Source organism: Dipodomys merriami, unplaced genomic scaffold (genome assembly GCF_024711535.1).
Source record: "Dipodomys merriami isolate MVZ:Mamm:240054 unplaced genomic scaffold, mDipMer1.0.p SCAF_142, whole genome shotgun sequence".
Lineage (NCBI taxonomy): Eukaryota > Metazoa > Chordata > Mammalia > Rodentia > Heteromyidae > Dipodomys > Dipodomys merriami.
The window spans coordinates 76,817-94,713 of record NW_027202738.1 but is presented as its reverse complement, the minus strand read 5'-3'; the positions used below and the strand labels follow the sequence as shown (position 1 = coordinate 94,713).

The 17,897-nt window shown below is 38.0% G+C and overlaps 1 protein-coding gene and 1 non-coding gene across 4 annotated transcripts in view; one reads left to right on the top strand and one right to left on the bottom strand.

Moving 5' to 3' along the window:
• The window catches only part of Med13l (mediator complex subunit 13L), a 207,107-nt gene that overhangs the window by 145,413 nt on the left and 43,797 nt on the right, over positions 1 to 17,897 (bottom strand). The gene's annotated exons all lie outside the window — the stretch shown is intronic.
• On the top strand, positions 6,152 to 6,258 carry LOC138826427 (U6 spliceosomal RNA). Its single transcript, XR_011371703.1, has one exon. It is a non-coding gene; the product is annotated as a U6 spliceosomal RNA (small nuclear RNA).

The following is a 17,897-nucleotide window of genomic DNA, read 5'->3' as shown; positions in this document are numbered from 1 at the left end:
TTATTTAGTCCTACCGAATTTTGCCCAATTAATTAGATATGTAAACTAAAGGTACTATTTCAGAAACTTGATTCCACCCTATAGATACTGGCTGACCCTGTCAGCTTTTTTATTTATTCTTTGATAAATCAATCTTATGAACACTCAATAAATTTAACTCCTCATTCAAAACTTTCATTGTTATTATTGTTGCTGTTTTTAACTTACTTCTGTTCTGGTTCAAATAATCAAGATCCACTTGGACTTATGTTCCCCTAACACATTCACACTTCATAGTCAGGTCTCTACACTGCTTTCCTCTAATCAATGACTTTTAAGAACTACCTTTTTTTTGGGGGGGGGGGGGCGCAGGGGCTTGAACTCAGGGCCTAGGCACTGTCCCGGAGCCTCTTTGTGCTCAAGGCTAGCACTCTACCATTTGAGACACAGTGCCATTCCTAATCAATGTCTTTTACAAAGACTCAATTATCCCAGGTGCCACGAGCTCATGCCTGTAATCCTAAACTAGTCAGGAGGCTGAGATGTAAGGATCGAGGTTCAAAGCCAGCCTCGATCTAAGGATTGAGTTCAAAGGCAGGAAAGTCCATGAGACTCTTATTCCTAGCTAATCACCAAAAAGCCAAAAATAGAGCTGTGGCTCAAATGCTAGAAGCTCTAGCCTTGAGCTAAAAAGCTCAATGACAAGGCCCAGGCCCTCAATTTAAGCCCCAGAAACCAGGCATATGGGCACGCACACGCATAAACACACTTGTGCACATGTGCACACACGCACACAGACCCAATAATATGTGCTCCCCTCCTACCTTATTTACTTACTATGACTCTTGGCCAGCAGGCTTATTACAAAAGTATCCAACTGTTACACCATACATTTCTTCCTTTTCACTCCTTACTCATACTAGCCCTCCTTCTTGAAACAAGCATTTCATCATACCCTTCTTTCAAATCCCACCTTCTCCACAATGCCTTCCTATTTTCTTCAAGCAGCAACAATGTTTTTTTTCTGCACCATTATAGTACAGCAATAATTATATCTCATGAAACATTTTGTATGTAGCATTTTATTTTGTTGTAAGTCTATACTACTTTTCTTCCTCCCCTATTTCATTGAGTATCTGTGACTCTCCCAAACTTTCAGCTCCAAACAGCTATCTTTTGCTGAGCCATAGGTGGCAGCATGTGTTGAATGAAACTTGCAGGAGTTGTTGCTTCCCATTAGCCTCCACAGACGGGACAGAGCCAGAACAGTCATTCACGCTATGTGTCACAGAGCCAAACTGAATTCTGAGAATGGACAATTAAAAAAGAAAAAAGAAATCAAGATATCTATAGAAACTAGTCAACTTCTCTGGTTTAGCAGAGAAGCCAAGCTAAAGAAGACCTGTTTTAATCATGCACCCAGTCAACTCTTCTGTTTCAGCTTCCTAAAGCCGTTTTCTGCCTATAAAGCCAATCAATCTCCTCTCTTCAGCTCATTGGAATATTAACTCAACACAACGAGGAGTTGCTAGATTCTAGAACTTCAAATTTTAAAAAAAAAATCTTTAAACTTGAAGTCAATTTTTGGCTGCGACTCCTGTTTACTGATGCTGCAGACCACTGTGCTTAGGTGGCCATCACCACCCCACACACCTGACAAACCACTTCAACAACCCAGCTCACTTTCCATCATCTAATACGTGCTGTCTCACTTTCCTATGGAAGCTAATATAAAGTAGTGGCTAAGAACAAAGGTGCCTTCTTCTATCATTTAAACATTTTGCTTTCCTTATTTATGAGCAGGAAATTTCAGAGGCCCTCTCTCAGAATGACAATGAAACAAGAGAATGGATAATACATGACAAGTGCTAAAACAATACTTGCACATAGCCTGGCGCCTGGTGGCTCACGCCTGTAATCCTAGCTACTCAGGAGTCTGAGATCTGAGGATCTCGGTTCAAAGCCAGCCCGGGCAGGAAAGTCCGTGAAACTCTTATCTCCAATAAACCACCAGAAAACCGGAAGTGGTGCTATAGCTTTGAGCTGAAGAGCTGAGGGACAGCGTTCAGGCCCAGAGTTCAAGCCCCACAACCGACCAAAAAAAAACAAAAATGAAAACAAAAACAATACTTGCACATAAATAACTTTCCAAGTTAGTTGCTATCACTGCCATGGCCTCCGGTGAGTTGTATCTCTGAACTACAAACTATTCCACAATGGAGACACAAATTGTTTCATCTAAGTTAAATTTTACTCATATGTTAAAGTCTTCACAACATTTTCAATTTATCAGACTATTGCTAACATGCTTTTAATTTATAATGTAAAACAATACATCCTAAAATTATATTTCTATAATACAGAAAAATGACTATGCTAATCATACAAAACAGAGGAGTGAATATTTGCCCCATTAAATCTGGAATCTATGCTGATCCAACTGGTCCATTTAATCAAACCCCATGCCAACTCTTATGAGTTCCCTCTGATTTTAACAGCCAATTTTCCAGAGAAAGAGCAACTCCCTGCTAAAAGATCTTTATAATCCACGGGACCTGCAGAGAACTGCCTTTTTTCTTTTTCTTTTTTTAAGTTAAAAAAGGCTTTCCTCTCAACAGAAATCAATGAAAAGCCTCTTGAACACAGCAAGAAGACAGGGCTGATTTTGAGCTACAATGTAAGTCTCTGCAGAATTTCAGAGTGCCAGCAATAGTATCGTTCTTCTCACTCGTTCATTGGATTTATTCATGGTTTTCAGAGCTACAATCTGTGCAATATCACCCGCTCCTAACCAGTATGCTATTTTACATAACATAATTAACAAATTATAAAATAACTGTCATATCACAGCTGCTATTATTAGTCCTAAAAAGAAATTTGAAACATGAAGAAATTACATTATGGCCAAAAACACACATTTGCGATTCCTAAAGGCATGGTTTTTGTGTTTTGGTTCTGTTTTGTTTTTGAGTAGTTTAGAAGATAGCTAAAAATTCATGTTTTCTATTGCTTTTTAAAGATAATAGGCACTGTGATTCATGCTTGTAATCCTAGCTACATGGGCGGTGGAGATAGGAGGATGGTGGTTCAAGGCCAATCCAGGCACAGAAGTGCAGGAGATTCCATCTCAATCAATGGCTGAGTTCAATGGTGCATGCCTGCCATGCCAGCAAACAATGAAAACACAAATGGGAAGATCGAAGACCAGGCTGGTCAAGGAATAAGTCCATGCGCTATCTTGAAAATAACCAATGCATAAAGGTGCTGATTGAGGGACTAAGTTCCTGCTTAGCAAGCACAAGGCCCAGAGTTCAAACCTCAATACCACTAAAATGTAAAATAATAAATGATAGTAGAATAGGAGGTTGTGTGGTAGCACATGCCTGACATTTCAGTCCTCCAGAGCTGAAGTAAGATGATCTACAGTTCAAGGCTACTCTGGGCTACATAGAGAGAGCTTTCCTAATAATAATAATAATAATAATAATAATAATAATAATAATAATAATAATAAAAAAAAAAATAAATGCTGATGCCAGTGGCTCACGCCTGTGATCCTAGATATTCAGGAGGCTGAGATCTGAGGATTGCAGTTTGAAGCCAGCCTGGGCAGAAAAGTCTGTGAGACTCTTACTCCAATAAATTACTCAGAAAAAATCAGAAATGGTGCTGTGGCTCAAGTGGTAGAACACTAACTAGCCTTGAACAAAAAATCTCAGGGACAGTGCCCAAGCCAAGTTCAAGCTCTACAACTGACAAATAAAAATAAAAATAAGATAAAGCATAGACAAATTTTTTTAAAAAAATCTATGCTCAGATTAAAGAGTCCATTATTCAAAGATGCTCAAATTTCAACATCAATCACAAAAACAGCTACTGACCTGGGTTCCAGTTTTGTAGTCAGCAAAATGTACTGATACCATGAAGCTGAGTAAAACAGAAAAGAAGCCCACCTCAAAAAGGAATTCATTTCTATTAATATTTATTCTTAATCACTGATTCTTGTACAATTGTACAAAATCATACCAGAAGATCCCATGTACTCATTACTCAGATCCTCCATGGCCAACAGCCTGCAAAAGTATTATCAGTATCACAGGTTGTCAAAATGCACAACATTCCATCTCTACAAAGATCCTTCATGCTCCTTCCCCACCCCCTTCTTAAGCTGTAGCAACTTCCCTTCACTCCACCACTCCTCACACCAACAACCACTGGTCTCTTCCATACATCTGTGGAATGTTATTTTAAAAAATCTTATAGAAATGGGTACATGCATTACGTAAACTTTGGGATAATTCCTTGGAGATATACCCAGTGAATAAACCTAAATCCATCAATATGAATATGCAGTGACTTTTTGCCTGCTGAAGTACATCCCGACTATTTAAAAATAACTGCTTTTCTGGAAGTAGTAGGTCTTGCTAGGCAGGTACCCTACCACTTAAGCCAGGTCCCCTCACCCTTTCTTATGGTGGCTATTTTTCAAATGAGGTCTCACTTTTTGCCCAGGCAGGCCTGGAGTGCAATCCTTCCATTTATTACTATCAGGTATCTGTGACAGGTGCATGTCACAAGCATGCCTCACTTGTTGGTAAAGATGTATTGCTAACTTTCTGCTCATGTTGGCCTTGAACCACAATGTCTTGATCTCTACCTCCCAAACTTACAGGACTATAAGAGGATTGGAGCTATTTCTTTACATCTGGTGTCCTCCCTCCACAGCTCCTTTTGCTAACAGGAATATATCCAACCCCTGACCTATGTGGCCAGGCACTCTCTTATACAGATAGCAGAGCAGAAGTATCAAATCAGCCAAAATTAAGAAATGTCAACATACTTGGAAAACTGTAACTGTTTTATATATCTATGTCAGTTGTGTTTGCTTTAAAGACAAATGTAACTGTTCTTCCTTACATTCTGTCAAACATGCTAGGCAGATGTACACTTCCAAGCCCTAAACCCCACTCAAAAGTGGAGAGTTCAAACTCCCATTTCCAGGACAAAGTCAAGAACCATTTAAAGAACATGAAAAACTAATTTATTTCTACACCTTAATGGTAAATGTTAAATTTATTTTTAAAAATAATATTTTCAGTGCAGCAAAAACATATAGTAGGTTTTGGTTTAGAAACAAAAATCTTAACCTTAAACTTAAGTATAAATACCAACTTAAAACTGGTCTACACAGTACTAAAATAAGAACTTCAGTAGTAACTTAAAATGTGAGCCACCTATTTTTCCAGTATTTCTACAAAAAAAAAACTTCCAAATACTTAAATTACTATCAAATATATGAAGATAAAGATGTAGTGTGAGGTAAAAATCAGGGGGAAGTACTAGTCTTCACAATCTTCTGCTCCCAAGAAACACAGGCAAGAATTGCTAATCCTAACCATGGGTGCAACCCAAGCCACAGAGAAGGCCCAAGGAAGGAAGGGAGAGCCACAAACCCACTCCTGGGGACAAGGAAGCCAACAGTGAGTAGTGGGAATAGAAATCAAGAACTGCCTACCAACAGTCCGCAGAAGAAATGCAATTCACAACTAAACAGTACTTGACAAGTGTCTGGAAAAATCTTCAATTGCAACTCACTGAGAAGCCACTCCAAGGTATCACTTGAAGTAATCATCAGGTAGACATTAACATAGTTCCCTTTCATAACAAATTTCCAATTACCTTTCTAGCCTTTAAAAAGATTAAATATTTGTTTAACTTATAACGAAAACCTAAGTGTGAATACTAAATCAGAATCTTTTCTATCTCTGTGTTTTATAACGAGAACAATGTGAATAATACATGATCAGAAAGGGAAGCAAGTAAGCAGTAAGACAACTGTCAGTACCCATAATCTGCTTTGTACAGACAGGTCATTTCCTAATCAATGAAATGCTTGTAGATTCTCAATCCATAGATCAAACTCACTCAAAAATTACTTTAGCCAGTCCTGAGCCACCACATGCCTATAATCCTTGCTACTCAGGAGGCTGAGATCTGAGTGTTGTGGTTTGAAGCCCAGGCAGGAAAGTCTGTGAAACTCTCATCTCCTATCAACCAGCAAAATGCCAGAAAGCAGAGGTGTAGCTCAAGTGGTAGAGTGCTAGCCTTGAACAAAAACATGAGACAGCACCCAACACACACACAGTTACTTACTTTAAAATTATAAAGTCCAGTGCTCGCTTCAGCAGCACATATACTAAAACTGGAACGATACAGAGAAGATTAGCATGGCCCCTGCGCGAGAATGATACACAAATTCCTGAAGCCTTCCATATTTTTCCCATGCCCTGCATCTTGTATATACATTTTTCTAATTTGGGGAGGGGAAGAAAAATAACAAAATGCTGAAATAAGGATACCGGATGAAACACTGTAACAATGAGATGTACAAGACACTATGTTTAAAATGAACTTTACAACTTTGGGGGGGAGGGAGGAGTTGGGGAGGTAGGGAGGAAAGGGGGAAAAAACAGGAGGGAATAACAATGCTAGGTAGGAAATTGACTCATTACCTTACTCATGTAACTGTAACCCCTCTCTATAGTTATCTTTACAATAAATAATAGATAAAATAAAAGTATAAAGTCCACAAAGCAAAATAAGTCTTGGCTGAATTGCATTATATACTCAATTACAGTATATAAAAAGATTCACAACATTATTTGTATAAAATCAAAGGAGTAAGCCGGGCATTGGTGGCTTATGCCTATAATCCTAGCTACTCAGGAGGCTGAGATCTGAGGATACCAGTTCAAAGCCAGCAGGAAAATCCGTGAGACTAGAAAACAGGAAGTGGCACTGTGGCTCAAGCAGTAAAGTGCTTGCCTTGAGTTGAAGAGTACAGGGAAAGCGCCCAAGCCCAGAGTTCAAGGCCCACCACCAAAAAAAAAAAAAAAAGAGTGTTAGATATAAGATACGACCAGAAATAGAACAAACTGGAATTCGTTCTTATTTTAACTTACTTATAATTAAAGAGATAATGTCAGGATTTCCAGTCAAGATGGAATCAAATTGCTTTGAAACTCACAGAACTCCAATTACACAGCCATAACAGCTCAAACAGGAAGAGAAACTTAAAAGACCTGGCCACACTGGGGGAAAAAAGACAATCATCACCCTAGAACAGAAACACCTAACAGTAATAAAGACCTCACATGGTGGCACATACCAGTAATCCCAGCCATTTGGTATGCATATGTAGAAAGATCACAGTACAGGCTGGCCAAGACAAAAAACCCAACGAGAAAAACTACTAAAGTAAAAAATGGCTAGCTTGCATAACACCGTGAGTTCAAACCCTAGTAGTGCAAAAATATAAGCAAAGAAAATTAAAAATCACATCATGAAGTTTACACTGAGAAACTTAAACTGTAAGATAATGAAACTGAAGTCAAAAGAATTTTGTAAAACATAATATGGCAGTCAGATAAAGGACTTCCTAGCTATTTAATAGCAGCTTGGAACAAATATAGAGGCAATGGGGAGAGAGATTAACCTATCAGAAAAGAGCAAAATTCCTCATGTTTAATTATACATTATCCAGATAAACAGTAAAAGAAATATTATGCAAAAGGAAAATGCTCACCTAACGTGTAACCTAAGAAAGAAAATACTATCCTTACTCCTATAATTTACTTTTTAAGTATGCTTTTCAGGGTTTTTGCAGATGATCATGTCTTAGAGAGCTAAACTTTGTACAGCCTGTGTGCTACCTTACAACACAATGCAATTTCTACAGAGAAAACAGAAACGGAAGGCTAATAACTAAGCTGCCATGAATAAAAAAGGCCTAAATGGGACAGTCTTCAGCACAACTCAAAAGTACTGACAGAAGGGTAATTTTCTTTCCAGAACTTTGGTAAATAAAATGTGTGACTAGAGTAACAAAGTAAAGGAATAGTATCATATAGAAATAAATAACAGGACTTCCAGGAAAGAGTAAAACTTGTTAACTAAAACAACATTTTTAATTTAAAAAAAAACCCTAGTGCCACTAATAATAAATTATTTCAACAAAAACACATACCACAAGCTAGGCACCATAGTAGATACATGCAATCCCTACACTCTAGAGGCAGCAGAAGTCCAAGTTCAAAGCCAGCCTGAGCTACAAAGGAAGATTATCTCCAAAAAAAACTTAAGTAGTAGCTTTTCCTTCTAAATTTCAAATAAGTGGTCCAAAAAGGAATAATGTGGTGGTTAAGACAGCATCAGCATTATGAAATTTTTTAACCCTTTGATGGTTCAACTACATTTGTGTGGCTTAAAAATCTAATGGGTTAGCCAGGCACCAGTGGCTCACACCTGTCATCCTAGCTACTCAGGAGGCTGAGCTCTGAGGATCACGGTTCAAAGCCAGCCCCAGCAGGAAAGGCTGTGAAACTCTTTTATCTCCAATAAACCAGCAGAAAACCAGAAGTGGCACTATGGCTCAAGTGGTAGAGCACTCACCTTGAGCTGAAGAGCTGAGGGACAGTGCTCAGGCCCAGAGTTCAAACCCCATGACCAACAAAAATTTAAATTTAAATTTAAAAAAAATCTAATGGGTTGATCTGAACTGGTTGAGACATTCACGGTAAACCATATGTGTTTAGAGATAATAAAAGTCCAATTATTTTAGCTTTCTGTCAATATGGCTTAAAATTTTACAATAATTTTTATCTAATCATCCACTCTAGTGTTTTATCTTGGTGGAAATACATATCAATAGGAATACTTTGAAAATACATACCACCTAAGTCTGAAGTGTAATGGTTAGGACAGAATGACATCAGTTCAGTGTCCCTGATAAGACAAAGTGTAAGTTTAGCTACTGATAAATGGTCTACTTACTTTAGTCTAAATCAATGCCCACAGATCTACAGAACTACACTGAGTGCCACAGAGTAAAAACACAGCAGCACACACACAATTCCACTGCAGAAATGGCCCATGGACAGAGAAAGGCCACCTGGTCAGGCAGCAGGGCTCAGGCAGCACCTCTCTGACAAGCAAGAAACATGGCCTGCTTCCTCCCTTCATGTGCAGATTCCAAGCCTTGGGCTCCCTGCTGCTTTCTCTCTTTGTCCACTCTTCAGGCGTTTAGCTCAACTGGTCCTCTATTTTCATCCACAAGAAGTTCTTCGGGGACAAAAAAGGGAGCTCCAACTGCTTCAAAAGCAGTTATACTCACCAGCCGCTAAGTAAAATCACAAAAATTAGAAAGCCACACTATGATTTTTTAATCAAAGCAGTATAACACTTCAAATTGGCATTTACCACCCAGAAATCCATCCTTTTTGATAGAAAGCCAAAAAAAAATTAACAAGTTCAAATAAAATCAATTTCTTTGATAAGAAATTTTTACATGAGAATATTCCCATATAAAATGCCTATGAAAGCACAAGTTCATTAACAATACAAAAAAGCATCAATAGTGTGTATTTAGTCTGGCAGATGACCAAAACGTGACCTGTGTGCTATGTGTCACTTTCCTTCCCAAGAATCCAACAATTTTTTACTGCTTTTAAAAGAAAGTATTATCAGACTATAAAAGGAAAATAAACGTATAGCATTTCATCTTTTGTTGCTACTTAGGACTGAAGTGTATCCATCTTATATCACAACCTGATCCAGACCTCCCTTTTGGTCTTCTATTGACACAAAATTCTATGCTACCGTTACCCAAGTATTCCATATATACCATACATGTCAAAGGATTAAAAGAAGAAATCAAGTCTTTCTTAGGTCATCATACCCACTTAAAGACTGCATCTCCTTTTGATTCTCCTAATGAAATCCAACATACCTTCAAAGGTGCTAGTTTCACCTACTTTTAGAGTTTTCACCAATCCTAGAGAAGATAATCCTTGTGTCTTGTCAAAATCATGCCTACACACTCACTACTAGAAGTCTGAGCCTCCCTCTTCTTACAGAGAATCAGCATAAGAGGGATGCAGTGAACAGTGTCTCAACTGCAAATGATGTTTAATAGTTACCGTTGCCATACTTTTCTGGTTTTATGGTTACCTCTTCTTAGTGTCTATATCCAGCCACCAACACCTCCTCTAGACTAAGAACTCCTCAAGAAAACGTACTCAAGGAATTGCTCTTGTAGCATAGCTCTAACCACTTGCACTTTACATATTGAGGTTGTTAGAAATGATGAACACTAAAAGCTGAGGGATACACTTTAGGAAAATAGGAACAATTCATTACAGCAATGACTTTGGAAATAGATGATTGGGAACATAAGACACTAAATCTTTGTATGCCAGAGTAAAATTACAGTCTCCTACTGAAACCCTAATCTCTTATCTTCTTTCTGTGCCCAGAAAGCAATAATATTTATGTCCACAGCTTGACCCACTGACTAGGTACTACAAAGTAGATGCTATTGTGTGGTCCATTAAGCAAAAAAGCAGGCCATCTTATCAGGTAGGCTTCCTTCTCTTGGTTGTAAAGATTTGGTACTGGCCACCATGGTGATTTCCCTTCCCATATCTGCTTTCTCTTCTGTATTAATTTACATGAGATGGCTGATTCATTCCACAGAGAAAAAAATCTTATTCTATGCAATGGAACAAAATGGTTTTTAATAGATTTTTATAAATCTAATCTCAACCGTTTCTACTTAAGAAAGTCAACAAGAAACTTTCCACAAAAGTGGCACAAGGCCAAGTGCCAGTGGCTCATGCCCATAATTCTAGCAAGTAGAAGGCTGAGATCTGAGAATCAAAGTTCATTGCCAGCAGGGGCAGGAAAGTCCATGAGTCACTTTATCCCCAACTAACCACCAAAAGCCAGAAATGGGGCTGTGAGTCAAATGGTAGAATACTGGCCTTGAGCAAAAGAGCTCAGGAACTATACCCAGGCCATCACAGAGGAGCTGGCAGACTTTTAAGGGAAATGCACAGAGGTGAGCTGATGCCCACCACTGCACACAGTTTTATGAGACCATGCATAGGGGCTTCCTTGTAAGCAAACAATCTTTCTGCAGTTTCTAAATGGATGAATGACCTTAAAAGTTAAAAGTCACTTATCTAAGACCAAGTTTCCAATATTCCTAATGTGACTTTTCTTTAAAAATTGAACAATCCAAAAAAAATTATAATCTATTATGTTAAGAATAAGGTTAAAAGAAGCTTTCCTGGAGCTGGGAAGATGGTTCAGTGGTAGAGCGCTTGCCTTGCATGCCTGAGGCCCTGGGTTCGATTCCCCAGCACCACATATGCAAAAAGAAAAAAGCCGGAAGTGGCGCTGTGGCTCCAGTGGTAGAGCGCTAGCCTTGAGCTGAAGAGCTGAGGGACAGTGCCCAGGCCCAGAGTTCAGGCCCCACGACTGGACCCAAAAAAAAAAAAAAAAAAAAAAAAAAAAGAAGCTTTCCTAAAACTCAAACTTCCCATGGCATAAAATAAATGCATTTTATTATATTTGAAGCCATAAATTTGAAATTTTTAAGTTTTAGGACTCTAAGCTATCTTCATGAAACAGATGTTGCTTCCTATGCCATTTAATCAATGCAAGTCACATTCCTAGAAGACAATATAGCCATCTGATGAGTTCAGCATCAATGGAATGAGCCAAATCCACACAACAGCATTTTACAAAAATAATCAGTGGTTTAAAGCAGGACATGTGCAAAATTCCTGAAATAACACATACATAATTCACTGCCAAACTCAGATCAATTCAGAATCTGCAGAGGCAAGAAACATCATTATTATGGCTCTCAAATTCATATTCACTGAGGCTGTGTTCAGAAAGTTTTATTTCAATTTCAAGAAAACAAATGACTAGAGAAGCTCAATAATGATTTTGGCAGATAAGAGTACCCTTAATTCAAAGCAGAATTATTTTAAAGAGTTTAAGAACTTTAAAAGATAAACAGCAATTTATAGGATATTGGTCTTGAAAACAAGATGAAATATCTTATGTCTAATATAGCTATCCACACAACATTAAAGGCAAAACAAGGAAGCCAGAAAAAATTTGAAAAAGCACATCCTTATCAGAGACCAGGATGCAATTCTAACTCTGGCACTAACAAGCTATCTGACTTTAAACAAGTCAGGCCCTCAAAGAGGAGCTTCCTTTATCACTTCTAAACCACCTAAGGCTGTGATACAAAGACATTCAATCTCCTAGCAACCATCAACCCTTGCTCTCAGCCCCACCTAACCAGAGTCCTTCCAAGTCAGCATCTTCCCACAGACTGTTAGGACCTCCTCAATAAGGCAATTTTAATGTGCTAGGAAAACTAAAAGTTTCTTCAAATGAAAACTTGGGAGTAAATGCAAAGTCAAAAGGATCTTTAAAATTTAAGAAAATCTAGCAAAAGCAAAATGAAATATTGAAATGTTACAAAAGCACTCCTGTTCTAGTGCAGTTCAATTCTAAGAATCTAGAAAGTAGAGCAATGGGTTTTGCTAAAGCTTATCAAATTTGTTTCATAATTGCTTGGCACAGAAATCAGTGTACCTTTTAGTTTCCTCACCAGCAAGAATAGAGGGACTATATTAAATCAGTGTGTTTCCAACTGAATTCCTCCAAACTTGCAGAGTCTATGAATGTGCTTCACCTAAACCTGAGCTGCCAAATAACAATATGAAACACTACATACTCTATCTTTGGGGGGAAGAAGAGGCTCAAACTCAGGGTCTTAAACATACCAAGCAAGTGTTCCACCACTGCACTCCACCCCCAGTCTTATACTTTATCTTAAATTAAAAAAAAAATTGCCAGCCACCAGTGGTTCACGCCTATAATCCTAGCTACTCAGAAGGATCACAGTTCAGAGCCAGCCCAGGCAGCAAAGTCCGAAAGACGTTTTTTTTTTTTTTTTTTTTGGGGGGGGGGGGTCCGGTCGTGGGGCCTGAACTCTGGGCCTGGGCGCTGTCCCTCAGCTCTTCAGCTCAAGGCTAGCGCTCTACCACTTGAGCCACAGCGCCACTTCCGGCTTTTTTCTTTTTGCTTATGTGGTGCTGAGGAATCGAACCCAGGGCCTCGAGCATGCAAGGCAAGCGCTCTACCACTGAGCCACCTTCCCAGCCCCAAAAGACTCTTATCTCCAATTAGCCCCCAGAAAACCAAAAATGGTGCTGTGGCTCAAAGTGGCAGAGTGATAGGCTTGAGTGGAAAAAGTTCAGAATCAGCACCCAGGACCTTAGTTCAAACCCCATGATCAACCCAAAAGAAATTTTAAAAAAAAAAACATATATATATATATATATATATATCTGTTTAGTTAAATACCCTAAGACACTAAGTTAGCAGTAATAAGAATCCCAGTGCTCAGAATGTAGTCTCTAAATCTCATGCCCCAATTAAAGGAATTATAAACCCCTTAATAAAGGCTGATTCTAGATGGGGAGCATAAAATATTACAAATATACCACACCAAAAAGCAACAATGCTAGCAATGAATCATGTTAACAAGACTAAGAAGCCAACTTTAAATAGTCTTCCACTCACCAAAAATTGGGTAATTTGATCACTGAGAAAAGAAATAACTGCAATAAATTGAAAACAGCATATCCGAATCCATAAACTCACAATACTATATTTCAAAATAAAATTCATGGTTTGTCTCTGAAGAAATAATAAACTATCATTCCATAAAGTAAGGCTAATATATAGATACATCTTTTTTTTTGGGGGGGGGGGGTGTCCAGTCGTGGGGCCTGAACTCTGGGCCTGGGCGCTGTCCCTCAGCTCTTCAGCTCAAGGCTAGCGCTCTAACACTTCAGCCACAGCGCCACTTCCGGCTTTTTTTCTTTTTGCTTAAATGGTGCTGAGGAATTGAACCCAGGGCCTCATGCATGCAAGGCAAGTGCTCTACCACTGAGCCACCTTCCCAGCCTACATACATTTTTAAGAATCTTTCTTAAGGGGTTATTTGCATCATACTTATCATTTCAATAACAGAAAGAGATTCAACTTCTCTGATCACAAAGAGAAGAAAAACTAATTTAAAATATTCTGGACGGAAAGTAAAGCATGAACGCCCTCCTCCTCCCCCCCACAGGGAATGAAACTAGGCTGACAGCACACATATATAATGCCAACATTTGAGAGGCTGAGGCAGAAGAATTGAAAGGTTTGAAGCAAACCTGGGCTATATACTGCAAAACTAAGCAGACAGGTAGGTGAGGATGAAGGGGGGAGAGGGAGGAGAGAATAAGCAGGAAAGGAAAAGGAAAAAGAGAAAGAAAAGGATAACAATTACTTAACTGAAAATGCAATATAAAATAAGGAAATAAATCCCCCACACCATCAGTCATCATATGTAATATACTCTCTAAATGACAATATGTGTATATGCCTTGGTAAAATAAATAATTTTACATAAGAATTACCAGCAACTATAAGAAATTTCTGCATCCTAATGGTTTTTTTAAACTGTCAACATATAAAGTACTCATCACCAGAAAACATAAGCTTGAGTCCTGAGGGAAAACCACAAGTTACACATACTTTAATGTTCTAGTTTCTTTAAAAATTTTTACTTTGGATTGTTTCAACTGGAAAGGATCTTGAATGGTAGTTACTGGTGCCATAATTTCTGGTTTCATTGTTACTTCTTAATATCTACCAACCTGCCACCAACACTTCTTCTAGACCAGAACTCCTAAAGAAAAGGGACTGAAGAAATTCTCTTGCAGACAGAGCTCTTAAAACTTGCCCTTGGGGCTGGGAAGGTGGCTCAGTGGTAGAGTGCTTGCCTTGCACGCATGAGGCCCTGGGTTCGATTCCTCAGCACCACATAAGCAAAAAGAAAAAAGCCGGAAGTGGTGCTGTGGCTGAAGTGGTAGAGCACTAGCCTTGAGATGAAGAGCTGAGGGACAGTGCCCAGGCCCAGAGTTCAGGCCCCACGACCAGACCCAAAAAAAAAAAAAAAAAAAAAAAAAAAACTTGCCCTTTACATAGTAAGGACGCAAAAACTAGTAAAACTAAAAAAAGTGGTTAAAAAATAACTTCTTTCAAAAAAGAAAAAACTGAGTAATAGGTACAATTTAGAAAAGTTAAGAGCAATGAATTAGATAGAGCAAGGGCTCTGGATGAAGCCATGGGTAGTTGGGAACATGAGACATTAAGTTTTAGCATGCCAGAGTAAAATTACATAGGTACTGTCTCCTATGGCCACTCTTTAAGCCTGGATTAATCTCTACCTCTTTCTGTTCCCAGAAACCACTAATATTTATGTTTCCAATGGTAATGTGACATTTCCAAAATGACAGCTAGCAGATTACTTCGCTGTTAGTACCACTCAAATGATTCATCTTTTCATAAAATACATTAAATAATCATGGAGTCATTTTAAGTCACTGTAAAATAAGAACTGGAATTATTTAGTGCTTCATTATTTACTTCATCCAACTTAACTGGCCTCTACTCAAGAGATTTCCAGGGAAAACTATTATTTACATAGCAATTTCTAGATTCCCACTTTTGAGGCTGGGCATATGACTCGGTGGTAGAACAACTTGCCTAGAATGTGCAAGAAGAGAAGGGGAAGATGATGGTGACTATTCTTAGAAGACCATCAAAACTTTGAGCCAAATATGTAATGTTAGGAAAACTAGAAAGCCAAAAACAAGGCTGTGGTTCTACTATTGAAAGAAAGCATTTCAACCCAAGAAAAAGTCAGTGATTAGCCCACAGTCCCCCTAGTGTTCAACTGGTTAAATAGTAGCAACCAATGTGGTAAAAGCTGCACCTACCCAAACTGAACAAACATAAAAGGTATAAGGAAAACCAGCAGAAATCTTGAGTATTTCCCTTGAGTAATTCACATTAAGATTCAGAAAGAATAAATCCAAAACTACTTTTTAACTAAAACTGATCATCAAGCACCTAGCATAATGGATAGCACATAAGAAGTCCAGGCAGCCAAAGAGTGTGGTTAACAAGGTGAATGAAAATGTGCAGATGAGAGCAGTGATTAGCCAAAAGCTAATAGAAACTGGAGAGAGAATGCATAAGAGAGCTACTAAGAGCTAAGTTAATAGATATGGCTAGAAGGATCAAGTGAAGGCATGATGTAAAGATAATTATTTCAAATGGTAAGAGTTGGGGGTTGATCTTTGTATAAAAGGTAATTAAGGACAAAGGACTAGAACAAGTTACTGTTGGTGATTTGGTGGCTGAAATCACTCCAAAAAAAGAGCTCCTATAAATGGAACCAAGCCAGCCTTTAAGGTTGAATTAGACTATGTTGTCTATAATGTTAATAAAATTTGCCATAAATTAGAAATCCATTTTCCAAATTAAAATCCTTTAAAAATAAAGATAAAATCCTTTTCTAATAATTATTGTCCAGATCCTTATTTTCAATATATTAATTTTCAAACTAGCAATAAACCTAGATTACTGTTACTGTAAAATTAATTTTTATTTAACTGTAAGGAAAGTTTTTTAAATTCTACAAATTAAAAACAATGTGGAAAAAGGAATTAGATTATAGCATAGTGATAGTTTATTATGATATAGTGATCCTTGCTAGTCATTTTGTACATGTATTTTTGTACATGTAATATTAACAAAGTTTAAAATATTCTGATCAACTAATAATTGAGATGCAACATACATGCTATTTCTCAAGGGATTAGATCACAATCCCTATTTAAAATAGCAGAGAACATAATTTTAATTTTTTTCTTGGTTGGTCATGGGGCTTGACTCAGGACAGGATGCTGTCCCTGAGCTTATTTATTCAAGACTAGCACTCTACTACTTTAAGCCACATCTCTGCTTCCACTTTTCTGGTGGTTAATTGGAGATAAGAGATTCATGACTTTCCTGCCCGGGCTGGCTTTGAACCATGATTCTCAGATCTCAGCCTCCTGAGTAGCTAGGATTACAGGAACTACCAGTGCCTAACATAATCTTAATTTTTTATATTAAAATCCTTTCAGAAGCAAGGGCTTAGATATTATAAACATCTTCGGCCAGGCAAAGACAGAAAATAATAAGTTATAAGAGCACTTTTCAAACATCTAATGCCCATCTGATTTAAGACTATATTGACAATATTATAGCTCATCATTTCCATTTAGCTAATATCAAATTCATTGTTGGACTAGCAGTTTTTATTATGTGTAATAGCCCAAGGTCAACTACCCATGATGAATCTACAAGTTAACAAGGATTCTGATACACAAATCATTAAGAGCAGGGCATCAGTGGCTTATGCCTGTAATCTGAGCTACTCAAGAGGCTGAGATTTTAGGATTGTGGTTCAAAGTTAGCCCAGGCAGGAAAGTCCGTAAGACTCTGATCTCCAGTAAACCACCAGAAAACCAGAAGTGGCCCTGTGGCTCACATGGTAGAGCACTTGCCTTGAGCTGAAGAGCTGAGGGACAAAATTCAAGCCCCATGACCAAAAACAACAAAAAAATCACTAAGCACTGTATCCCAATACATAGTACTCTTACATAGCCATCTGTTCTCCAGTACAATTACAGCCTATGCTTTTTTTACTAGTGCCCAAGCTACTATCTACAACACTAAATAAAGTTACTTATTCAACTAATTTTAAATAAAACTACACATTTCCATCTTAGTAACTAAATTGTAGACAAAAATAAGGAGCTGCAAAAAAAAAAAAAAATCAGACTTTTCCATATGTGATTAAAGAGAAATCCATGAAACAAGGAAATCTTCCAAATGTGGTCACATTTCCACATGTAGTCCAGAATACTGGAACACCCGCTATGCAATGAATGGTGCTAGATCAAACATCTTTACACTACCTTCTAATGCACTCTCTAATCTAATTAGTGTGATCAACAGATATGTGCCAGGAATGATGCTAATCCTGGAATAACAATGATGGACAGAAGTCAAATAGAAGGCTATTGCCACATAGTTTTTAACCTACCAGGAACTTGTAATCCTATTTTTAAACCCTTAAATAATTCCAACTACCTATTAAATCC